The sequence below is a fragment of the Mauremys reevesii genome, linkage group 10 (assembly GCF_016161935.1).
Source record: "Mauremys reevesii isolate NIE-2019 linkage group 10, ASM1616193v1, whole genome shotgun sequence".
Taxonomy (NCBI): Eukaryota; Metazoa; Chordata; order Testudines; family Geoemydidae; genus Mauremys; species Mauremys reevesii.
Window position 1 is genome coordinate 59,774,496 of NC_052632.1, and position 26,403 is coordinate 59,800,898.

Genomic DNA, 26,403 nt, shown 5'->3' on the forward strand with positions numbered 1-26,403 from the left:
ACAGCATTATGCAGTCTGGTGGCACCCACGGCCATTGTAAAGAGCCATTGCAGCTACAAAGGAGAGAGCTGTTCTCATTCATGCATGACTTTTTAGGAATTTTACTGCCGGCTTTTAAAAAATGACAAACTCAGCTTTAGCCTTTCCAAGCTAACTGTTCATTAGAGGTCTCCCTTCCGATTCCGTTCCATCCACAATAATCTCCAACTGAAAGGGCTGCATTCCCAGGAGAGATTGAAGGACCCATAGTGTGCAGGGCTGCTAGTAACTTACATTTGTGTGAATGTATTTGTTTGTCTGCTAGAACACGTAGCAGTTAGGAGCAGGCAAGCTTTTATCCTGCAGTATGCGTCAGGTGTTTGTCTTAGAATTTCTTTGTGACATATCCAGTCTGCAACACACACACACACACACACCATTTTCTGGTCACTTTATAATACAAGATACTTTATTTTTTCACTACCATGAACTTTTCTGCAAAGATGTCTTTTTCTTTTGAGGTTCCTTTCTGCTCATTTATGTCTCTGTACTTGTCCTCCCATGAGCTGCTGACTGGTTTTCATTTTGATATCTTCAGTGTGATTCATTCTTTTCTCTTTTTTATCTTGTACCAATACAGGAAATATTGGTATGGTCATGAGATACACACACTGTACGCGTCTCGCCTTTCAACAGGACACAATACAATTTACAGGGAAATATAAGACAGTCCCCAAGGTCTCCAGCTCATATTGGCTAATAGATTGATTTTGGTCACAGGAACAAATCTTATTATTCTTGCTCACTTGCACTGGAAGGTGTATTAGAGGCTTGCCGAGTCAGCATGCTCCAACACAAATAAACATTTGGCTTTCTTCTACTCTGTGGACTTTACTGTTGGGAACATTGGAATCTCAGGTTGCCATGAATGCAAATTTTATTTTTAATATAAAATAGGGCAATGGATAGATGATATACTTCTCCTGACACAGATGCTAGCAAATACTACATGGACTTTTCTCAGGCATTCAGCCTGGGCTCAATCACGGACTGAACAAAATGGGTCAGACCTGCCCTGATGCTTTCCCCCCTCCCTGCAATTGTATACATTACAAGGGATGGGAAATGCTGGCTCAAACAAATGAAAAACCAAGCCTCCTAAACCTTAGCCTTTTTCTAGAGCTGAGCCTAAGGGGAACAGTTTAAAAACCTTTGAAATGTTCAAATAAATGACTGTGGGGGATTTCTTTTCATTGTCCTGTCGCCTTCTGCACTTAAGGTTGTGGCCTGTTTTCATAAGATCTCCAGCCTAAGTTTGAAGGCTGAAGATAGTTCAGATTAGCTTCCTACAAATAGTTGAATTTACATGAGCTGTGAACCTTTCTGGGCTTTCCCATTGCTAGTGTGAATGAACAAGGAAAATGTTACCCTGTGACCATCCTAAGGGACGAATAGGAACCTTCTGAAAGACACCTCAGCATGTGAGCTCTGTATCACTGGTGCTTGCATGCAAAACAAGACAGGAGAGCATGTTCTTTCTCTAAACCAGGTACTCTCCTCTGATGATGATGAGTGCAGACATGTATGTCTTATAACAGAGACACAATTCAGTGAACAATTTCTCTGGGGCAAAATCCTGCTGTTACCCAGGAAGTCACTCAAGGAAAGGAACAGTGGTGGCTGCATGTTGCAGGCAGAGTAGCAGCGTGGGGAAGGAGAACTAGGGGGGACAAGGCACTAATCATACTTTGCTGCTACTCTGCAAAGTAGCAGTGTCCATCTCGCCCCTTCCCCCCGCCCCGCAGCTATTCTGATGGGCTGACTGGAGCAGTGTCTGATCCACAGACTGCACTCCATGGAGCTGAGGTGCTCTGGCCAGCTGGTTCCACCCCCTCTGATTAGGAGGAGGGATGCTGCCCTTCTGCTTGGAATAGGGAGTGAAGGAGGTGGTTTCCTGTGCCCTCTTTACCCCCTAGTTCACCAACTCAGCAGGGAGTTCTCCTCACACCTTCTATGGGCCATCTTAATTATCACTTCAAAAAGTTTTTTTCCTCCTGCTAAGGATAGCTCATCTCAATTGATTAGACTCTGCCTGTTGGTATGCATACTTCCACCTTTTCATGTTCTCTGTATGTATAAATATCCCGTCTGTGTGTTCCATTCTATGCATCCGAAGAAGTGAGCTGCAGCTCACGAAAGCTCATGCTAAAATAAATTTGTTAGTCTTTAAGGTGTCACAAGTACTCCTGTTTTTTTTGCGGATACAGACTAACACGGCTGCTACTCTGAAATCAGCAGGGACAGGAATTCACCCTAATTTTTAAAATGAATGTAACTCTTTAGAATCAATCCTCTTGCCCTGCTGCAGAGGTGAAGGAATGTGTAAAAGGATTTTGACTCTTAGCTTCTTGACAGGCAGTCTTTAAGCATGCTATTGCTGCTCATTCAGTTCCTGTTCTGTGAGCACTGTCTTCTCGGGCTCCTCCCCTAATCCCAGCCTTTTGGTGTAACATCAAACAAGCAGAAGTGTTTTCCTCCCAAAAGGTTCCCCCCACCCCAATCCCAGCTCCAGATGTTGTGTATGATCTTCAGCCTGGTTATTTGAATTTGTTTCAAGCAGCTTTCTGACAGCAAGTCTTAACCAAAGCCCTGAAGGTTTCCCCTACCAAAATCTCATGACAACTTTGCTTCAGGCTTACAATGGTCAATGCAAGTGCAAGTTGTTTTAATGGTGAATGGCCTTATTAGCAAGATTCTGTTCTTGGAATGATGCCAGGTCTAAGCTGGGTTGAGTCCTGGAAGTGCAGGGAGAGGAGCCCATTTGTACCTCTCATGATGGGAAATCAAACTATTTGGAAGAACCAGGACATGGCTCGCATACTCTGAACAGGACCAGGGGCGGCTCCAGGCCCCAGCATGCCAAGCGCGTGCTTGGGGCGGCAAGACGTGGGGGGTGCTCTGCTGGCGCCGCGAGGGCGGCAGGCAGGCGTGCCTGCAGGAGGTCCGCCGAAGCCGTGGGACCAGCGGGCCCTCTGCAGGCAAGCCGCCGAAGGCAGCCTGCCTGCTGTGCTTGGGGCGGCAAAATGCCAAGAGCCGCCCCTGAACAGGACACAATGATGGCAGAGGGGGATATTTTTGAAGACAGTTCATCTTTCTGGGTTTCAACCTTCTCTTAATTCATCTATTGTGGCCAAAGCCAGAGACTTGACTTTCCTGTTCATACTGAAAAGCAGGCAGTTACAGTACCAATAAATGGCCACTCCTGCCTGACCAAGCCCTGTGCTAACTACCATGAGCAACCTAGCTGAGTCATGGCAATAGCTATTGAGCTTGGTAATAAGTTAGTGAAGGACTAGACCCTAAGATGTTAAATTATAAAACAGTGAAAATGCTATGAAATGATAATAAGCCGTTTAAGAAGACAATACGGTTCAGCTGCATGTACACACTGCTGGTACTGGTCATAGATCTCCCTGCTGCTGGGCCTGGTGCTGACTATCATGATTGTTGTTTATTATTTCTAGTGCCAAAGAAGCCCCAGCCGAGATTGTGGTAGGTGCTGGCCATCCACATAGTAAGAGGCAGTCCCTGATTCAAAGAGCTTGCAGTCTAAATTATAAGACAGACAAAGCGTGGGAGGAGAAGCAGGCACAGAGGAGGGAAGTTACTTGCCCAGAGTAGGTCAGTACAGAACAAGGATTAGAAGTCAAGACTTTTGCTATCCCTGAGGGATAGCTCAGTGGTTTGAGCATTGGCTTGCTAAACCCAGGGTTGTGAGTTCAATCCTTGAGGGGTGTCACTTAGGAATCTGGGGCAAAAATCAGTACTTGGTCCTGCTAGTGAAGGCAGGGGGCTGGACTCAATGACCTTTCAAGGTCCCTTCCAGTTCTAGGAGATAGGTATATCTCCAATTATTTAAAAATTCCAAATCCAATGTTGTGTCCACTAGGCCATGCTGCACCTCATGCTGCATTGGGTTTAATGGGACTAATCATAGCTATAAGCACTATACGTGGTAGTAAGTATTTGCCGCATCAGAGAGGACTTCAATCTTTAGGGTTGTCCATTGAGCACCTTCCGAGGGACGTGTTTCAATCTGTGTAGGCCAATACGTTTCCTAGCAAGGCACTAGGATGAAAATGGCCCTTAATAGTAGAGCTGGTTGGAACATTTTCATGAAAATGAAATTTTACTGAAATATGCTGTTTTGTCGATGCTGCCATATTTGTGGTGATGTTGAATTTGACAAAGATTTTGTTGGGAAATGGGTGGGGGAGGAGAAGTGACACTCACATTCTGTAGCCTGTGGGAGACCCAGGTTCAAGTCCCTACTCCTCAGCCTGATTCAGAGTGATCTGGGATATAAAACCCTGCTCTGAATCAGGCAGAGCAGGGACTTGAACCTGGGTCTCCCATATCCCAGGCCACTCACACACGTACCTATATTTTTGTGAAAATGTTTGCAATGTTTAGTTTCATTCCTGTGTAGAAAGAAAACAAATTTTGAAACCTTTAGAGTTGCTCTGAAATGGAATTATTGTCCCCCAGTGGACTCTGCATTATATGACCTTCCTCTGTAGTATATTGTATGCTCTGCTGGTCAGCTGCCTGCTTGCTATAGTGATCCCTCTTCAGCTATTGTACCACAAGCTGCAGCACAACCTCTTCTGAAGGTACAGATGGAGATGAGCAATATTTGAACCCCCACCATTGCCCTGGTGCTCTGTATTACAGCGGTCACTTTAGTCTTTTTCTCTACATCCATTGATGTCTTTCCTCTCTGAACTTTCAACCCTGTGCTTGCATTTTCTCACATGGAATTTGAGTCGATGTGCTAACTAAACTTTAGAAGGGGTGCCTACTTTCCCACTTCATGTCTACTGTCAGTTTGGGGAGGTAAGTACGTGATCCATTTAATCTCTCAGTATTTTCTGATCATACCAGATGTCCATGTTCAATCACCTTCTTACTGTCTCTAACATTAACATTTGTTACATGTCATACTCAATACTCATCAGAGCCGATTATAAATACATAAAACCAAGCATAACATGTATACTTAATACTACCCAAACTAATGTAATTCCTAATTATAGTTGCAATTTTATTCTCAGTTTACCCCATAGTGCCTAGGTATTGATTCTTGAAGAAAATTGTATGTGTAACAGATCGCTGTACAGAAGCAAGATACAAAGACACAGCTAAATGGATTGTTATTGGTTATGTGGGCCTGATTCTGATCTGAGTGACAACATGACAATAACTCCTCTGACTTCAGTAGAATCATTCTGGTGTAAATCAGGCGTTTCCACAGTTTAAAACAAGTTTAAGCAAGATCAGAATCAGTCCATCCGTCTTTTAAATTCTCTGTTTCCTTGGTTTTGTGAGCTCAACACAGATCATTAATCTTATTTGAAAATACTTTGTTTTCTTTATGGTTTAATTTATTTTCTACTGTTTTGAATTGTTTTTTACCTAGGGCTGTCAAGCAATTAAAAAAATGAACCTAGATTAATCATGCAATTAAAAAAATAATGGATTAATCATGCTGTTAAACAATAATAGGATACTATTTATATAAATATTTTTGGATGTTTTCCACATTTTTAAATATATTGGTACGAAGTGTACAGTGCTCACTTTATATTTATTTTTATTATAAATATTTGCACTGTAAAAATAAAAGAAACAGTACTTTTCAGTTCACTTAATACAAGTACCATAGAGCAATCTCTTTATCATGAAAGTTGAACTTAAAATTTAGAATTATGTACAAAAAATAACTGCAATCAAAAATAAAACAATGTAAAACTTTAGAGCCTACAAGTCCACTCAGTCCTACTTCTTGTTCAGCCAATCGTTTACATTTGTAGGAGATAATGCTGCCCGCTTCTTGTTTACAGTGTCATCTGAAAATGAGAACACGAGTTCTCATGGCACTGTTGTAGGTGGCTGTGACACTACACTCCATATTCTTCATAGAGGTATTGTTATGATATGAATATGGCATAACCAAGATGTGTTTTATGCAAGATGGGTCATGTGAGGTATCATTGGAAAGGTTATGATTTACTGAATATGATTATCCAATTTGTATGCATGTATGATTTCTGTATCTGAATTTAGGAATATTGACTATGTAACAATTACAAGTGGGTTTACACCTGAGGAACGCCCACTAGATAGAATGCAACCAGCCTGGATGAGCCATTTGGAAAAACAATAGGACTTTGAAGATGCTAATCTCCCACCTTCCTGAGAAGTTTCCTGGGATGCTTCAAACAACCTTTGACTCCTGGCTGCTTTGACACTGCAGGGTCATGTGATCATGTCACCTGGTACTGGACTCCATCTTGGGATACTTGTATTTTTCCCCTAATTATGGGTGGGGATCAAACTGGGAAACAAAGGATTCCCATCATATGTAAATCCTATCTAAGGCAGGGAAGTGAGTTAATAAGGGAGCTTTCTTCACTGAATCCCCTCGCAGGATGCCTGCTTGAAACATCTAAGAAACAAAGACACACGGGGAGAGGGAGAGAAGAGCTGAGCCCAGGCTGGAAAACGTGTCTAGTCTGTGAAAGAAATGCATAAAATAACATTTAGGGTGAGAAATTACTACTTGTAACCAGGTTTTGTGTGTGGGTGTGTGTGTCTTAAACTTACTTTGTGGTGGTTTTGTTGTTGTTGTTATTTGCTGGGTAATCTGTTTTGGTCTGTTTGCTATCCCTTATCTCTTAAAATCTACCTTTTGTAGTTAATAAACTTGTTTTTTGTTTATTCTATAACCAGTTTGTGGAATTCATAACTGGGGGTTGGGAGGAGCTGTGCATATCTTCCTCCACATTGAGGGAGGGGACGAATTTAATTATCGTATGCTGTACAGTTCTCTGTGCAGTGAAAGACCATACAATTTTGGGTTTTCACCACAGAGGTGGTATGCACTAGAGTGCTGGGCAATTCCCTAGCTGAATCTTCCTGTACAGAGTCTCTGTGTCTGTGACTTTCTGCACCTGGGAGGAGGCTTGAGGGCCTGGCTCAGCAGGACAGTGTAAGGGAGCCCAGGCTGGTGGAACAGGCGGGCTCAGTGGTACCCCAGTACATCAGGTGGCACCCTGGAGTGGGGGGGGGTAACCCATCACACTGGCATTGCATGATATTTATGTGCCAGAGGCACTAAAGATGCATATGTCCCTTCATGCTTCTACCACCATTCCAGAGGATATGCATCTATGCTGATGATGGGTTCTGCTTGATAACAATCCAAAGCAGTGCAGAACAATGCATGATCATTTTCATCATCTGAGTCAGATACCACCAGAAGAAGGTTGATTTTCTTTTTTGGTGATTTGGGTTCTGTAGTTTCCACATTGGAGTGTTGCTCTTTTAACACTTCTGAAAGCATGCTCTTCACCCTCTCCTGATCGGATTTGGAAGGCACTTCAGATTCTTAAATCTTGGTTCGAGTGCTGTAGCTATTTTTAGAAATCTCACATTGGTACCTTCTCTGCATTTGTCAAATCTGCAGTGAAAGTGTTCTTAAAACAAACAACATGCTGGGTCATCATCTGAGACTGCTATAACATGAAATATATGGCAGAATGTTGGTAAAATACAGAGCAGGAGACATACAATTCTCCCCCAAGAAGTTCAGTCACAAATTTAATTAACACATTATTTTTTTAACAAGCATCATCAGCATGGAAGCATATCCTCTGGAATGGTGGCCAAAGCATGAAGGGGCATACAAATGTTTAGCATATCTGGCACATAAATATCTTGCAATGCCAGCTACAAAAGTGCCACGCAAACACCTGTTCTCACTTTCAGGTGACATTGTAAATAAGAAGCCAGCAGCATTATCTCCTGTAAATGTAAACAAACTTGTTTCTCTTAGTGATTGGCTAAACAAGAAGTAGGACTGAGTGGACTTGTAGGCTCTAAAGTTTCACATTGTTCTGTTTTTGAGTGCAGTTATGTAACAAACAAAATCTACATTTGTAAGTTGCACTTTCATGGTAAAGAGATTGCACTGTGGTACTTGTATGAGGTGAATTGAAAAATACAATTTCTTTTGTTAACCATTCTTATAGTGCAATATTTGTAATAAAATAATATAAAGTAAGTACTGACTCTTTGTATTCTGTTTTGTAATGGAAAGCAATATATTTGAAAATATAGAAGAAATATCCAAAATATTTAACACATTTCGATTGATATTCTATTGTTTAACAGTGTGATTAAAACTGCGATTAATTGCAATTAATTTTTATCACAATTTATTTTTCTGAGTTAATTGCATGAGTTAACTATGATTAATTGACACCCTATTTTTAACAAATGAACAGAAATTAAATAAAATTTATAATTGAGCTAATATTATAGTAATGTAAACATGCATCCTTACAACATCTTCAATTTTGCTTTAGATAACTAATTTACTAATATAGTACTACACTATAGGAAAATACTTTGTATCCTAGGAATTTCTGATACTATGCAAGGACTGGGACCTTTGTTGTTTTATTACCTAGGGCAATTGAAAAGTTTTCATGGTCAACCACTCTTGACTTAGGAGTTAGAAATGGATGAAGCAGTGAACTTTTGCATTGATGGAATTCTAAACAAAATGTTTTTGGTAAAATTTCCAAGAACAGAAATGTTAAATTACTACATCCAGCATAGACCCCTTTCACTTCTATCTTTGGATAAAACTGTATGAGGCACAGGCTGGAAGAAACTGAATAAAACATAAGGATGGCTGGAAACAATTATGCCAGAATAAGAACCAACCTGAACCTTCTCACAAAATCTGAAGTAGAGTTTGGCTACCATTTTTGGACGGGTTCCTTTTTTGCACTTTTCACTTTGACTATGCTTAGAAGTTGAAGTATAGAAATACCATGGGACAGGCTGTTTCTATATTATTTCTCAATTTAGTCCAACATTTTAGATACTTCTCTAAACCACATCTCAAATCTCATTTTGTGAGATTTGCCCATCTTAATTGATTAAAGTTATTCTGAACCTCAGAGAACTCAGAACAAACACAAATTCTATGATGAGCTACTTGAAGCAAGAAGTGAGAGCTTGAGCGATCTAAACTATTCCTGGAGAGTATACACAAGAGCAGGGGCGGCTCCAGGTCCTAGCACGCCAAGCGCGTGCTTGGGGCGGCATGCCGGGGGGGGGTGCTCTGCTGGTCGCCGGGAGGGCGGCAGGCAGCCAGCCTTCGGCGGCATGCCTGTGGAGGGTCCGCTGGTCCCGCGGCTCCACTGGACCTCCCGCAGGCGTGCCTGCGGAGGGTCCGCTGGTCCCGCGGCTTTGGTGGAGCCGCGGGACCAGCGGACCCTCCGCAGGCACGCCTGCAGGAGGTCCACCGGAGCTGCGGGACCGGCGACCGGCAGAGCGCCCCCCGCGGCATACCGCCGTGCTTGGGGCGGCAAAATGTCTAGAGCCGCCCCTGCACAAGAGTTTTGCAGACTTAATCCTACAATATGCTAAATGCCCTCTTCTCCCATTGAAGTCTGAAGGAGCTCAGCATAATTTTATATGATCACACCTTAATACCAATACCAATCTGCTGGCCTAAAGCCATTAAGAATTTACTCCATATGTGCTAATTATTAATGGATGCCATCTGTTCAGAAATACTGTTTGTCCCAATACTAAACAGATTCAGCAGACCTGGAAACAGCAGGGAAGTCCATAGCAAAGGGAGAGCTAAAAAGTAGCCTTCCTCTTTCAAGAGGAATAGAATATGATCTTAATATGTAGTTGTGGATTTTTATGTTGCCCTTATCTTGTGTTAATGGACTCAAATAGGTTTATGTGATTACAGTTAATATCTATATCGGGAGATATCTGAGATAGGAGTTCAAGGCTCACAGTCATATGGAAGTCTCTATGCAGCTCTGTAATGTCTGACAAGCCACTAGCCTGTTTAACAGATTTGTAAATAAGCCTAGAATTATTTTGGTTCTAATTCAGTGACATTTTACAAGACTCATGAAAGATCTCTTAGGCTAACCAATGGCTGTACTGTGTTTCATTGCAAGTGACAATTTCCCGGCATGAGCGCCTAACCTTTTGGAAAAGTATTCAGAGAGCCCTGTCAAAGAGCTGAATGTCTCTTGTTTTTCCTTTCTCTATGTGTGCAAAATCCTATTTTTGGCTATGGACAATATATTTTTCAGCTCTTTCTGTGGCAAGAGGCTAAGTTTTGGAACTCATAACTGGCTACTGTTTAGTGCTTTGGACATGTACCACTTTGGACATTACTTTGCCAATGCATCAATTGAGAGTCATGTTTGCAAGAAATTCAATAGCATTTTGGAGACTCTATTGAGATCTTTACTTCATCCAAAATGTTCTTCATTGGAACAGTAGCTTGACATGATGTAATTGTATTACAGTTAATATAGATAACACATACCTTTTTGAAAAGTATGGGATTAGGTTTTCCTCTACCTTGGTCTATCACTGGAAAGACGAGAGGAAGAATGGCGATCCGGGTTAATTTCCAAGTTCACTCAGAATGTGTGCTCACATCGATTGCCAAGTACAATTATGCCCTGAATTTTCTAAGGGGAGAATAGTGATTTTGAGTGCACAACTTGAGACATTCTGAAGGGGCCTGATTTTCAGAAAGTGCTGAGCACCCACCCTGTGAAAATCAAGTCTCTTTAAGGTGCTGAAGTTAGGAACCCAATAAACACCAGTCAGTTAAAAAATTGTAGGCCATATACATGTCCAGTGTGTAACCTCCTTTGATTCATGTGTAATTAGACACTGGCTAACCTGTGTGATTTGCATGCAAACTTGGAGTGAGCTTTTAAAACTTTAAAACATGTCCAATATGTGACATGATGTGACAGAGAGTGGTCTATTATTATGTAAGCCAGAGGTTAACATGGGCCATCACTTTCACTCTTTTGTGGAAGGAACATGCTGTCGTGCAATCTTGGAAAACAAAATATGGTAAAATCAAAGCAGCATTGAATTATGAAACTAAAGTTACAGTAAACCCAACCGGCCTAATGAACAATGCACTTAAGAAATTATTTCCCCATCAGTGGAATCTTTTTTTTCCGGCCAGGCTTATTTTTGTTCTATCCTTCATTGTGCTCATGTGTCTTCTGTTATAAAGCACAGTTTGATCGGTGCAGTCTCTGCTAGGCTAAGTGAGATCCTAGTGCAGCCAGCTGTGATAACAAATTGAAGATTACAAACATACTTAATTAAAATGATAAAATATTTACTGTTCAAAACTTTGTTTAAAAAGTAACATGGTACTAATGCTCCGAAAGAATTTTTTTTTTTAAAGACTAAGTGGATAAATTGCTTAAGGCACCACATCCCATCATAGAAACACTTAGAGAATTGGGGCTAATGGAATAACTTAAATTTTGCAGTGTTTCACTAGCTAGTAGAAATAATCTAGAATGCACTTTTAAGAAGTGCACTTTGTGGTATTGTGGTTATACTGATGAAAATGTTTTGGTTTGGGGTGGGGTGCAGTGGGTTAAAATGTGACCTTAGTTCCCATGCTGTTGATGAAAAATACAACAGCATTTAATAAAGAAAATCTGAATTCATTTCACAGGCACAGATGAGGAGGTTATATTGCAGGACTATTCAGTGGAGGAAGAAGTGTCTATTAGTTTTTTTTCATGGGAGAGGGGGAAGGATAAGTCATAAATTGGTTTTACTATAATTAGAACTTGGCCCTTTCTAGTTTGAGTTGGAAAATGTGGATTATTGGGAGAGGGATTTTTTGTTTTATTTTGTTTTTTTTTTTCCTTTGGTGACTGGATTTGGAACTGACCCTGAGCTTGTGAAATAATTAGAACAATAGTGCAAATCAGCCATTTTTGAAAAGAGTAATTTACTCCATATGCAGCTTCTCAGCGGGAGCTCTCATTAATCAAAGAAGGCCATGTACATCAAAGTGTTCCTTGCTTGCTACAACAACATCCATCATACTGCTATTAAATGTGCTGTGGCAGAGCTTGATAAATATAATGCCTTTGATATGCTGATAATTCTGTGTATTGGCATGTTGCTGCCTGGAACTCCCTGGGTATACACAAAAATCTAAAGCAGCCATAGACTCTGTTTTAAAATTATACCTAAGCTTACTCTTAACTCTATCAAAAGCCAGTTATTTCTGAAGCAAGACTCCAGTATATTCTCTTTCTCACTAATATTTAACAAAATTGATTTTTTTTAAGTCATCAAAATATTGCAAAATGCCTTCTGTGGGTATATTTACACACGAGACGCAGCATCAGCTGAAAACCAGTTTATATACGATGAGCTACTTTTATTAGGCAAAAAATTATTGATTATTGTGCAGGAACTTGTAGAATGAATTTAGTATAATGTTTGTAAGAGCCCTGAAATGACACAATAAGGAAATAAAACATACTGGGGGTGGGAGGGAATCCTACTGGAGAGAAATGTCTTATATGTGATTTGTTCTTACTGAAACAAAATGTGTTTATAGGAGTTTTAGTACTTTAGGCATATAGAATATGATCCATTAGCTTGTATTAATTAACTGCCTTCAGGGTACAATTTGTCTGCTGCCAAAATGGCTTGCTGACTATTCAAGCTTAGTGAGTAACAAAAATGGCTATGCTGCAAATCTTGCTGCATTGCCATGTCAGCAGTGGGAGATGGGATTTTTTTGTTTTGTTTTTTTGCTCCATTCGAATTGTGACAGTTCAGATTTTATTTACATAAACGCGAGTAGTTGAAGGCGGAAGAGACCTGGTTTCAGGATTTTGTGTTTACTGTTTACTGAACCAGGACTTTATGGTATACAAAATGGAGAACCGGGCTTCCCCGCCACTCCCCTATGTCAAGCTATGGTTTCTTTTTGCTTTCTTAAAGGGAAGTAAATTAGACCCTGCTTGCTGAAGAAACTTGCACTCCAGCACAGCTCAAGTTTGGTATGGAAGGGGCTTTGAGAAATGTGTTCAGCAGTCACCCAATAGCTGCCACTCCAGCCTGTGAGCTTTAGAATCAATCCGCTGTCGCTCCATGTGGTGAATAAGGATCTCAGAGTCCCCTCCCATAGCTGTCCTTCATGCTGAACCATGCAGAGCTAAAGAGAAGGCTCTCTCTGTTGCCTATGGTCGGTACAGAGGTGCCCCTACACAATCCCACTGGGGCCCCCAATGGGTGTGTGAGGAAAAGGAAAAAATGCTGCCCTCTGTACCCCAGTGAATTTCCCCACTTTGTGAGCCTGGAGAGGGATGGAAAGACAACCGGAGTGGCTTAGAATAGGATCCCCATTTATTACACTTTCTGTGGGGCAGGCACAAGCCTTTCGAAGGCTGAGCATCTTCCTCCTCTCTTCCCCTCACAAATGCTGCAGCCTCCTTATCAAGCAAAGCTCCCACTAACCTGATGTAGAGCATTTCCTGAGTAGAGCTCAGTTGACTAAATCTCCGTTGCTCTCTGTGGTGCAGTCCAGTGGCTTATTTGCAGTTCATATCACAGAAGGGGGGAAAAAACCCTCTTCAGGCAGCCAATATTTCCTCCCTCTGGTTTTATGTATCCTCTCAGCATGCTGATGTTAGCCCAGCGCACCACCCATGTGGAAGTAGAAGGGTGAGCGCCACTGAATACTGAGATGCTTTCCAATGCATCACAATTACAACACCACCTGTGCTAAACAACTGAATGCTGCTCCATTGTTAGCACTTGTACAGCACTCAATCATCCTCTAAATGTCTCATTTGTTATCTGTGATAGCTTGCAGTGGGATGCTATGGAGGGACTTTGAGGGTGTGTTCCTCTCAAACACTGCCTCCAAGGAAGTAAGGATTTCTTTCTTTCTCCTTTTATGAGCATGGTTTTTTAGAGATGAAATAGGCGTTCTGTGTAGCTAGTGATATAAACATCAAAGCAGAGGAAAGTAAAAATTCAGTGTGAAAAAAGAAATGTGAGATTGAATCTATAAAGAAAGCGTTGCCAGGACATATTCAAATGACACCCCATGCAAGCCAGTAAGTGGTGGGGGTCAAACATGCTCCCAGGGGGAAACAATGATGCTGTTGTCTCAGTATAGTGGAGGCTAGTTTGGAACTTCTTGTTATTGTTTCTTTGGTTTATTTATGTTACTGTAGTGCATACAAGCCCCATGGGACCAGGATCCAGTTTTGCCAGGTGCTGTACAAACACAGAACAGAAAGACAATCCTTGCCCCAAAGAGCTGATGATCTAAGTGTAAAACAAGAGACAACAGATGGATGCAGATGGGGGGACTACAAGCCAAACAATGAGAAAGCATTGTGTAAAGGAACAAGACACAGAGAGTGGGAGAAGTCAGGAGAACGCACAAGCAGAGTGAACAATGTGAGTCGGCAAATAATTAGTGCCACAATTTGGGGTGTGGGGGTGTGGATCGGCTTCCTTAAGAGAGGATCAGCAAAATGGAAAGAAAAGGGATAGGGACCTGGAGAAGAGAATAAAAACAGGCAGTTGTGGAGTGAAATGAGGTGAAGAGACTGAGGGAAAAGTAGGGAGCAAGAAAGGGGAGAGGTGGAGAGAGCCAATCAGTGCAGGGCAGAGACAGTCTGAGAACAGTTTACACTTTTGACTTGCAAATCCAGAGGTCCTGCTCTGACTGCTTCTGCCCTTACCAGCTGGAGTTTCTGGTTGGCTGCTCTCTGCAATTGTTGTTGAGTTTACCCTTACAGAATGCAGGGAACATAATTGTAAATGCTGTAATACTAATTTTCTGTTGTACCTAAGACTGTGCTTTGTTGTTATTACCACTTTTGGATGTGACTGTCCTCTGTGTGCCTAAAAAAATGCCATTGAGAACCATTTGCATAATTTCCCACATGCCAACATTAAGATGTGCAATTAAATATGAACTATTGCTGAATAGTTCTGGAAATACTTTCCGGTCGTTGGCAGTGGGTGTCATTAAAATGCCAACAATGATCCAGATTTAGCACTGGTGGCATTGGAGGTACCACAGTAATGTTTCTGTTTTACCTGTGGGGAGATCATCACAGCTATCACTGGGTGGTAACTCTGGTGTTGACTTTTTAATGGCAGCAGCTGTGCATCTTTGAAGAGGGGCAGGGCCTCCATTGAGCAAGGTACTCCAGTACATAAATAATTTCAATCACACGTGAAGCTCCATTGAATTTTGTGCCTGAAGTTAGACGTGTTTAAGTACCTTGCTGAATTGTGTACAAAGGCCTATTAGCACTACATACTATCATGATTGGTGATATATAAAATATTACAGTGACTGGAGATATAAAAGTATGAGAAGAGAGCACGAATTAGGTGGCACCAGCTATGGCTAAGGTATAGTTCCCATAAGTAAATGGAGTGAGCAGTCTAAGTTTGATTCCCATTCCATTAATAGAGCTATGTAAAGATGAACAAATCGCAGCCTTGCTATTCTAAACATAGCCCAATGTGTTTTTACCACCTTTGTTATAAATAACCAAAGAAATTAAAAAGGCCTAGGTTTGTTGCTCCTAGAACAGTAACAGAGTGGGTCCCAAATCATACCAAGAACAGTGTCCCTTCCCTCTACCCACAGATTTAAAAAAAATCTTGTTGGCTAAGAAAATAGTCCTGAGAAAACTAGGCAAAGTCAGGGCCCTTTATCAGGCGACATTTGCAATATCTGAAGCAGCAGCCTAAAGCTGTCTACATTACAGCCTATATCGGCAAAATGTGTGTCATCAGGGTGTGAATATTTCACCGACATAAGTGCAAGCATCTCCCGTTGACATAGTTTATGCCACTTACTTAGGTGGGTTCTGTTGTATATTTGGTTGTCGTGGTAATAGCCTCCTGTTGTTGCTATGGCAACTGAATTAGATTATTAGGGAATAGCCCAGCCAGTTTGGGCTGGTTTTTGGTTAGTTCAGTGTGTGGCAATAAATGGCTGCTTTTAAGGTACACAGCTGTCTGTGCCTCCAATGATTTCTTCCGAAAACTGTTGCCCACAAGGATATAACAACTTGGTGGTGAGGATGGGAGCTCTGTGCTGCCCCAGCAACAGAAGGAAGTAGAAGTCAAGGTACAAAAAAATCCCCTTTTTGCTGCAGAAAGGGGTGAGGACTGGCTTGTTTGCACTAACTGTGCAAACTGAAACTAAAATCATGGCTACACTTACAGGGCCACTGGAACCTTTTGAGGTGACTATAGTGCAATGGCATGTGTATAATGAGCGTTTTGAGCTTTTTGTTATTGCAAATGACATTACAGAAGAGAAGAAGGTGCCAATATTCCTAAGTGTTGTAGGGGCTAAGACCTACTCCCTGCTACACAGCTTACTACACCCTGTTAAGCCAGAGACCAAATCTTACAGTGACACTGTGGAAATCCTGGGGTCCCATTTTTCTCCAAAACCATTGGTAATTGCTGAAAGATATAGGTTCCACAAAAGAGACCAGAAAGAAGATGAAACAGTTGTACAATTTGTAGCAACTCTGAGAAAGCTTGCAGAACACTGAATTTAAGGAGATACTAAATGACACCCTGCGTGACAGGTTAGTGTGTGGCCTGCACAGTGAAGCTATATGGAAGCGCCTATTGACAGAGGCTCAGCTTACCTTACGGAAGGCTGTTGACATTGCGGTCTCTATGGAACTGGCAACAAAGGAGGCACAATATATCGGTGCATCCCCTAGGGTGCATAAGGTGTCACAAGAACCTACCCACAAAACTGTGGGGAGTCAGGAATGTTACCGCTGTGGTAAGCCAGGTCACCATGTATCAGAATGCTGGTGTAAGGATGTGGTATGTTGACATTGTGGCAAAAAGGGACACATTGAGTGTGCCTGTAAACAAAAGAAAAAGAGGCCTGTGGTCTGGCCAACCAAAAAGGGAAATCTGCATACCCTACAGCAGACCCAGGAGACACCTCATCACAAGAAGAGCCACTCCACGTTTTGGCAGTGGGCTCACATAAATACTGGGTAACCCTGTTATTGGACGGCAAACCTATACGCATGGAACTGGACACCGGTGCAGCCGTCTCGCTGGTCTCTGAGACTGTGTATAAAGAAAAGTTACAGCATCTTCCGCTTAAAGCAACAAGAACAGTTCTGCAGACATATACAGGAGAAGCTGTGCCCATGTTGGGTACTACTGATGTTAAGGTGGAGCTCAATGGACAGGCTGCTAAATTGCCACTGTTTGTGGTGAGAGGTAATTACCCAGCCTTAATGGGTAGGTCTTGGATTAGGAATATCCATCTGAACTGGGCAGAAGTGCACTGAATGACTGAAGAAGAAACCAGTCTACCTGCTATACTAAGGGAATATGCTGCTGTTTTCGGAGAGGATCTGGGAAGTATGAAGGGAATCACTGTGACATTGAACATTAAACCTGACAGTCAACCAAAATATCTGAAAGCCAGAACTGTGCCATATGCCATCAGGCCGAAGGTTGAAGCGAACCTGGAGAGCCTGGTCACAAATGGAGTCCTAATACCAGTTACCCATAGCCCATGACAACTCCTATTGTTCCAATAGTGAAGAAAGATGGCTCCCTCCGGATTTGCAGGGAATTTAAAGTCACTGCATTGACAGTTGTGTGAAGAGCAATACCCGCTTCCCCGCATGGATGACCTCTTCACAGGCCTGGATGGGGGACAAAAGTTCAGTAAGATTGATCTGAGTCAAGCGTATTTATAGATGCACATTGATGAAAAGTCCTAAGAGCTGTTGACTATTGTGACACATAAGAGGCTTTATCAATACTGTTGCCTACCCTTAGGAATAATATCTGCTCCCGCCCTGTTCCAGAGGGCTATGAACCAGATCTTGTGTGGCTTGCCAGGAGTGCAGTGCTATCTGGACGACATCCTGGTCACTGGAAGGAATGAGGAGAATCACCTAAATAATTTAGAGGCTACCGTACAAAGACTGGAAGGGTATGGCCTACAAGTCCACAAAGACAAGTGTGAATTCTTCCAGCCCTCTGTTGAATATTTGGGACACATCATTGATGCTACAGGTCTTCGTAAGGCCCCTGCAAAAGTTAAGGAGGCTTGTGGAGGCTCCCCCTCCTCGAAATGTTACCCAGCTTCACTTGTTTCTAGGACTATTGAACTATTATGGAAAGTTCATCTCACAGTTAGCCACACTGCTAAAACCACTTCACAAACTCCTTGGGCAGAACAAGGCCTGGAAGTGGACTGAAGCCTATGATGTTGCATTTAACAAAGCTAAGGATGCATTGCTAAATTCTGAAGGTCTAACGCACTTTGATCCATCCTTACCCCTACAGTTGGCCTGCGATGCATCCCCTTATGGAGTGGGAGCAGTTGTGTCACACTTTATGCCTTCGAGAGAAGAGAGACCTATTGCTTTTGCTTCACGCACTCTAAGCAAAGCAGAAACTAACTATGCCCAAACCGAACGTGAGGCATTGGGAATCATTTTCAGAATTCAGAAGTTTCATCAGTACCTGTTCAGATGGAAGTTTACTCTTCTCACAGACCATTGACCCCTGACTTCAATTTTTGGACCCCACACAGGCATTCCCCCATTAGCTGCAAGTCATATGCAATGTTGGGCATTGTTGCTTTCCGCGCACATGAAATCAAATATCGGAAATCCACTCTTGTACGGCAATGCGGCTGTCTCTCAAGGCTGCCTTTGCCAGTCAAACATCAAGATATTTCCCAGAAGGAAACTGTTTACTTTGAACAGGTAGAGAATACATCCATCATCTCTACTCAGGTAAAGAAGGCAACTCAAGTTGACCCAATATTGTCCCAAGTTATGTGCCTGGTGATGCATGGAACATCTCAACGAACCTCTCCGGTCTCACCCGACCTTGTTACCTACATGTCCAGGAGGATGGAGGTATTGCTTCAATCTGGTTGGCTGTTGTGGCGGAGACGTGTCATTATCCCACCACCACTGAGATCACAGATGTTAGAACAGCTACATTCCGGTCACTGTGGAATAGTGCGCATGAAGGAAATTGCACTAAGCTATTTTTGGTGGCCTGGATTGGGCAGTGCTATTGAAAAGAAGGCAAGAGCTTGTATGTCATGTCAGGGTGTGAGGAATGGGCACCCCTACACCCATGGGACTGGCCTGAAAACCCATGGCAATGTATTCATGTTACCTTCGCTGGCCCCCTTGAAGGAAGCATGTTCTTGGTGGTGGTAGATGCCCATTCTAAATAGCCAGAAGTCTCTATAATGCAGTCCACTACTACAGAGAGTACTATCCAAAAACTACGAGGACTCTTTAGTCATTTCAGTCTGCCAGAACAACTTGTGAGTCACAATGGACCACAGTTGGTCTCTCAGGAGTTTCAAAATTTTATGAAGGCAAATGGGATACACCATATTATCCATCCACCAATTAGCTGAAAGATTTGTGCAGACAATGAAACAAGCTTTGAAATCAGCCAGGGCACAATTATCCATTCAAAAGTGTCTGGACACCTTCTTATTATCCTACAGAAACATACCTCATGCTATGACCAAGGCATCCCCAGCCTTTCTAATGATGGGGCAACAGCTGCGCACTTGCTTTGATCTGCTGACAAACTGTGCAACGTCAGCAGCAAGATCAAGTCGTCAGGCTGCACACAGAGCAAAAGACCAAACCTTTAGCCAGGAGAGCCGTTTTTGGCTCAGAATTATACTTCTGGAGCTAAATGGGTCCCTGCCACTGTCAGGGCCTGTTTCCTACACAGTCCAGACTGGAGAGGATCATACCTTGCGGCGACATGTAGATCAGTTGCTGCCAGGTAATACCAGTCCTCAGGACACATCTTCAGTTGAGTTGCCTGACTTCACCACCTCTGGTGAGACACCGAATCAAGAGTCACCTGTTCCTGACTTTCCCCTCCATTACTGCCGGCGGCAGAGATACCCCTCTGCCTGGAATGAGCTGATACCACATCCTTACCCATTCACCCTACCAACCCTGAGCCCATTGTCAGGCCCGCGCCCAAGACACTTCTGGGCACAACAATATCAGAAGTCCCCCGTAATCCACCTAGAGACAGAAGGCCTTCTCAATGGTTGGATCTTTAACTAGGGCAAACCCATGGTCACAGGCAAAATAACCCCTGAGGTTTAGCCGGGAACGGAGGCAGTCTACTAGCCTCCTTCTCTAGTTTATTGTTTTATTTAGAGGACATTCTTCTTAACGGGGGAGGAATATGTTGTGTATTTGGTTGTTGTGGTAATATAATCTTGTTATTGCTATGGAAACCGAGTTAGATTATTAGGGAATAGCCCAGCCAGTTTTGGCTGGTTTTTGGTTAGTTCAGTGTGTGGCAATAAATGGCTGCTTTTAAAGTATACAGCTCCAGTGATTTCTTCCTAAAACTGTTGCCCCCAAGGATATAACAGGTTCTTTTAATGCCAATGGGACAGCTCTCTCCTGTCAGCATAGAGCGGCTTCACCAGCCACTGCAGTGCTGTATGATTAGACATACCCTAAGTCTTCTGCCTTTCAAATAAAACTAGTGAACTATTTATCAACAGCCTTAAAGACAGAAATGGGTACATTGAAAAGATATAATTTGGAAACTGCATAATGTCTTGGGCAAGATATTTATGTTAATGGAATTAATCCTTCCAGATCATGATAAAGGTAAAGATGTTCCATCATACCTGATGCTTTTTTAATAGATTCTAAAAGCTTAGAAAATTTAATCTTTACTCTGTTGATCATTCAGTTAAACAAACCCCAAACTTTATGGTTATGAAACCCTGAGATACCTTTAAAATTGTAGCCATGTAAAACCTCTCTTAAAATTAAGTTAGAAAATGACAATATCTCTGACTTATCCCAATTGATTTGGTTACTTTAAAGTCCACATCATGTTTATTTTTTTTGAAAAATGCCAAGTTGGAGAATAGAGGAGATCAGTTAAGTCAAGATCAAAAATAAATACGCAAACATGCACATCATGGTCAAAATTTTCAAAAGTGACTAGTAATTTTGGCTATTCTAAACACTTAGCCACCATTTTTGGATGCTTTAAGATGACCTGATTTTCAGAAATTGCTGAACCACCCTCCCTTTAGAAATCAGGCCTCTTTTAAGGTGTCTCATACAGGATTACCCAAAAATGGAGAAACACCATTGAAAATCTTGCTCTGCTCTTAATACCCTGAATTGTTCCATGTTGCTCTTATGGAGGGTCCATGAGTTGATTTATCCAGATAGCACTTGCTTTTTGCAAGGTGCTTTCCAAACACTATAGTAGGATGGCTCCTACTCAAGGTTGCTCACAATTTAATGATAAGCAGACAGAGGTTAGGGAAAGGATAACAGCGGTGGGCAATTTATACACAAGTCACTTTAAGAAGCAATGGGCAATGGGGAACTTCAAAGTGAATAGGTTGACTTAGAGAACCTTTTATGAGACTGGAAGAATGGAATTTCATGCTATTTCAATACCTGGAGGATACAATATCTGGCAAAAACTGTGTTTTATTATATTTCAGCCCCAGATATGCCTCACTCGGGCATTGGAAATCTCAGTGAAAAGCATAACACACAATATGGATCCCAACATATGTAGCTTTTATTCAGATTTACTCCAGATATTGTTAGTTTCAAATTGCCAACAATAATTTCTTAAAGACTTGAAGCAAAGAAACTCTATCAAAGTCTTTTTTGTTTGTTTGTGTTTTTTTTCTATAAGTGACATGATAGCAGACTGCCTGTTGTTACTTTGGGGGATGATGAATATTTTCCAATCTTTGCATAGCAGGACAACGATGCCATAAATACACATTTATCATAGCGTATTCATTCTGGCTGTGTGGTGCCAGATTCGGGGAGTAGGAAACTGCCAGACATTTTTCAGTTTTTTACTGCATAAAGACTATTGATCATTATTTACCCACTTCACAGACAGACTGCAGAAGAGGAGGTTAACTGTTTTTTTTAATGTTAAACGTAGTGCTCTAAGGTCAATTGCTGCCCATTCTTGAAGATTTTCCAGAAAATAGGCACTGGTTAATGCTATAAAAGCAGTGTATTTGTGAAGCTACGTCTTGCCACATTCTTGCACCCATCCAAATTAACCCTGACAGGGGCATGAATTATCAGCAAGGGACCAGGTCATGACATGTACTCCCTAAGGGCTCGATCTTGCGAAGTACCGAATGACCTGAACTCCCAGTGAAACTCAGAGGGCCGTGATTTTCAAAAACGCATAGTGATTTTGGGTTCCCTCAGTTTTTAATTGGGCTTTCTTCAAGGGGTCTGATTTTTTAGAAGGTGGATGGTCAGTGATTTCTGAAAACAGGCCCCTTTGCAGACTCTCAATTTGGATGCCAAAAAATGGTGCATCCAAAATCACTAGTTATTTTTGAAAATGTTGGCTCGTGCCTTTAAGGACTTGATCCAAAGCCCTTTGATGCCAGTAGAATTCCATTGACTTCTAGCATGTGTGGGGGAATGAATTCCAACCGTACTGCAAAGGGAATTCAGTATTATCTATAGCCAGATCTTGACTTGATTCAGTTGCCAATCTATTTTGAAAAACTGACTTGTTTTTCTAAAACTATGGAGAATAATATATAATTTCTATACAATGTGACAGTGAGGAGGGCAATCTCTCAGAAAAAGAACTAATTAAAATACAATATCATTTGTCCAGCTGCAGCTATCAACTTATTTTGCCAAATGAAGTTACACAGGAGTGAGTTTCCAGAGCAGGAGAGTAAGGTTTATGACTCATTAAGAATAACAGAGTTGTACACCTACACTGTAATTCCTGAAAATGTATTTTCTCCTTCTGTACTGCATATGCTGTATAGAATGACAATAATTACAGAAACTAATTGAATGAGATAGTCATAACTCTAAAAGTCATATTGCCTATTTCAAAATTGTTTATTTCTTGAAATAAACCATCTTTACATAGTGAACAGACATAACTTCCCTTTAAGTTTATTAAACTCATTACATTTCTCTAAATATGTTTAAAAATGAATGCAGAACATTTAGTAAAGAATATAGACAAATTGAAAATATGACATTCATAAAAAATAAAATCCCCAAAATGATATTTCAGTGAAATGATTTTGCAGTTTTGCTTTTCTGTCCAATAAAAAGAAGAATATGATCAAGATTCATATTGGGGAAAAAATCATTACAGATATAAAAATATCTTTTTAATTGACTCAAGTAACCCCCTACCCGATTGAAACCATTGATAATACTTGAACAACAAATAACATGGAACTAACACGTTTGCAAGCTTTCACATTGTTCACTGTGCTTGTATGTTACATCCTTTCCTTTCTTCTTTCTCTTGTCTAAGCATTTTGGGACAGGGACTCTCTATTACTTTGTATAGTCCCTTGCAAAAAGGGACCTCATTCTTGTTCAGCCTCTTGGCACTACCATAATGCAAATAATAAGATTTTTTTTTCTGCTAGACCTTAGAGTAGCTGATATAGGATGGAATTTTCAAAAGTGCTTGATGTTGACCTAACTTTGTTTGCATTGATGGTGGTGGTATTTTTACTAATGAAAATCCCACCCATAGTGTTCAAGCATCTTGAATGGGCTACATCTTTCATACAAAATGACTTAATTCTTCATTGGCTGAAAAATTAGCTACACTGATGTAATGGTAGTAGTTATCCATTTGACTGTCATAAGTCCCCTTCTATTAGAAAAGAGTAAGCTGTATATAAAATGAGGCTCTTGAAAAAAAGAAAAAAAACACCACAAACTGATTAGGTTTAATATTACATATATTGATATACTTTCAAAGCAATTTTTCTGTATGCATAGGTCAGGCTTTACCCTCCCAACTGCATGCTTCCAAGATTACATTGGGATTGTTGCTAATAATATATTTGGAACTCACATTAGACTAATATTAGTGGCACCTGTCATTGGCAAGGGTTCTAATCAGCTTGGTCATCTTTTCCTTATTTGGAGGGGTTTAAGCATAATAGGTCCATATGCTTAAGTCAGTCCATGCACACAACTGTCATTCTGTCCATGGAAGCACATCATATGGACAGAGTTCAGTGTATGACCTTTAGTGATCAGTTACCTGCTCTGTTTCATGCAGTTTGCAGTTTGTTTGCTAAGCAATCATGTGAATTTCTGCCTGGTATAGAGTCTTTTAGTCCAAACTCTTCTTTCATTCACTGAATTGCCTTCACTGACACTGACAATCTTCATCAACATTCATCTACTATGTCATCCAAAACAAGATGATACATTCCACCTTTGCACCCAAGGGTGTTTAGTGTGCAACCAATTTTCTAGGAGTTGCTTTCTTGCACCACTCTCTACATCATTGGACTCCAAAACCTAATTGTACCATCTTCTGCCCTCTGAAACTAGCTCATTTTTCTCCAGCCGAGCCATCAGAGATTCTGTCAATCAACATGAAACATGTCACATACAGAACAGGGAGGCAAAGGCTGTATTCTCTAGGCTATTCATTGGAAAAAAGTGCAACAAAATATTTTAAAATGTTGGCTTAATGTTCACTTTCCTTCTCTGATCAAACACATCTTAATTTTTAGTCTGCTCAGTGTGTTCCTGCCCAGCTCTAAGTAAATGAAAACTTCAATAGATGCTAATAACAGATCTGTACAATTAAAAAAAAAAAGAAAGAAAAAAAAGAAAAAGCCTGAAGGCAATTTATTTTAAAATGTACTCTTACAAGATTTCCCTTATGTACCTAAGTACAATATAGTCTATTCATCATTTCATTATGCCTTAAATATGATTGTAATATCTAATGACTCTGTTTAATTATATAAGTTTTTTCTCCTTTATTATAGGGGTACATAAGCTTCTAATAGCAATTGGGCTGGTCAAAACAGGGTGACATTGATTCATACTCATAGGCTACAAGTATTCATTATAAACAAAAACTGTCAAATCTTTTCACTAATAAGGGTGTAGATCTTATTACAGCCTCAGGACAGCAGTAACTTATCCTCTGACACATTATGTGAATTTTATGTGCCTACTCTATAAAAAGTGCACAGTTTCCATAGCAATTTTGGTACTTATTTGATACACGATATGACAGCAGGTACCATTTTTCCACCTTCCATGATAAATACTTTTTTTTCCCTTCTCTACATTAGGATGCTGTTAGAAATCATTATTTTGCCCTGATACCACGAACTAGTAATATCAATAATTTGACTCAGATGTTTGTTATGGCAAAGAAAACTTCTCTTTTTATTATCATTACAACGTTTTATTATTTAGGCTAGCAATTTTGAAGTCATAAAGTAGGGATGGAAAGATAAAGGTGGAGAACTGGTTCAGAAACAGTAAAGATTAACCCAAAACATACAGCTCAGTCTGACAATCTGATAATTTTTAATGTTGAAAAATATTTTGTTAACTTAGATTTAAAAAATCACATCTTTGCATTTTCTGTTTATGACCAGAATTTAGATATATGCAAATACAACAGAGGCTGTGTGGTGCCCTGGCTGGAAACAGCAGGGACTATGAGAAATGTTATAAAACATTGATGTGTGTGAGATTTGTCACGTGACAAACGGTCTCTAAAGCATGTGAATGTGTGCTGGGAATCAACCTTTCAGATATCTGTACTGGATATCATCATCAGGAATGGATCTTTCTGGGGTTTATCCATGACTAGTTCTGTCAAGAGCTGGAAACATTAAAAAAAATGGTTTTGTGAAACATTTTGAAATTTCAAATTGTTTTTACCTAGAAGGCTTTGAAACAGACCCATCTTTTTGGCTTTGGGCCAAAAACCCCGAAAAACATTTTAATCAAAAATTTTATAGGTATGATTATAAATTTTTTTCACTGATCCAAAAATCTATTTCCTAATGAATTATAACTCCTCTGTAAATGTTTTGATGTTTTTTAATAAAAAAGATGTTATTTTTTCTCAAAAAATAGGAATTTTGACATTGGTAATATTTTGCAGTTTTTAAAAAAGGCAGTGTTTTAATGAAAAATCATTCAGAATACCTGGACCAACTCTAGTTCTGTACATATAAAAAGGATTAATGATTTCATTTTAATCCAGATCTAACAGATTTTAAGACAGTTAGTCATTTGAAGCAAGACATTTATCAAATAGCACTCATGAACTCAGGCCAAGGTCACCTGTGCCTTTTTCATTCCCACTCTGAGCAAGCATTGTGGCACTTTTCCATCTAACTAGAGGGCACGGCACCAGGCATCTTATGAAAACTCTGTCATCGTGTCATGAAAAGCTGGTGGGGTAACTAAGACCACTGCTGTATGATAAGGAAGTCTCATTGCATTTACAGTTCAGTCTCCACTAAAGATGAGGCTAGTTCAGATTCAGGTTAATGTTCAAGTTAACAGTACTGAGAGAAGGCATCCTTTTAAAATGGATTATGCTACAGGTCAGCTCACAAAACTTTTCCACCCACTCTCTGTCCTGTTAATT

General features: G+C 40.8%; 1 long non-coding RNA gene across 1 annotated transcript; it reads right to left on the reverse strand.

Moving 5' to 3' along the window:
• Positions 1–504: 504 nt before the first annotated feature.
• On the reverse strand, positions 505–13,555 carry LOC120374136. Its single transcript, XR_005585895.1, has 3 exons — positions 13,393–13,555; positions 10,415–10,562; positions 505–604 (listed from the first exon to the last, which is right to left on the reverse strand). It is a non-coding gene; the product is annotated as an uncharacterized LOC120374136 (long non-coding RNA).
• Positions 13,556–26,403: the final 12,848 nt, after the last annotated feature.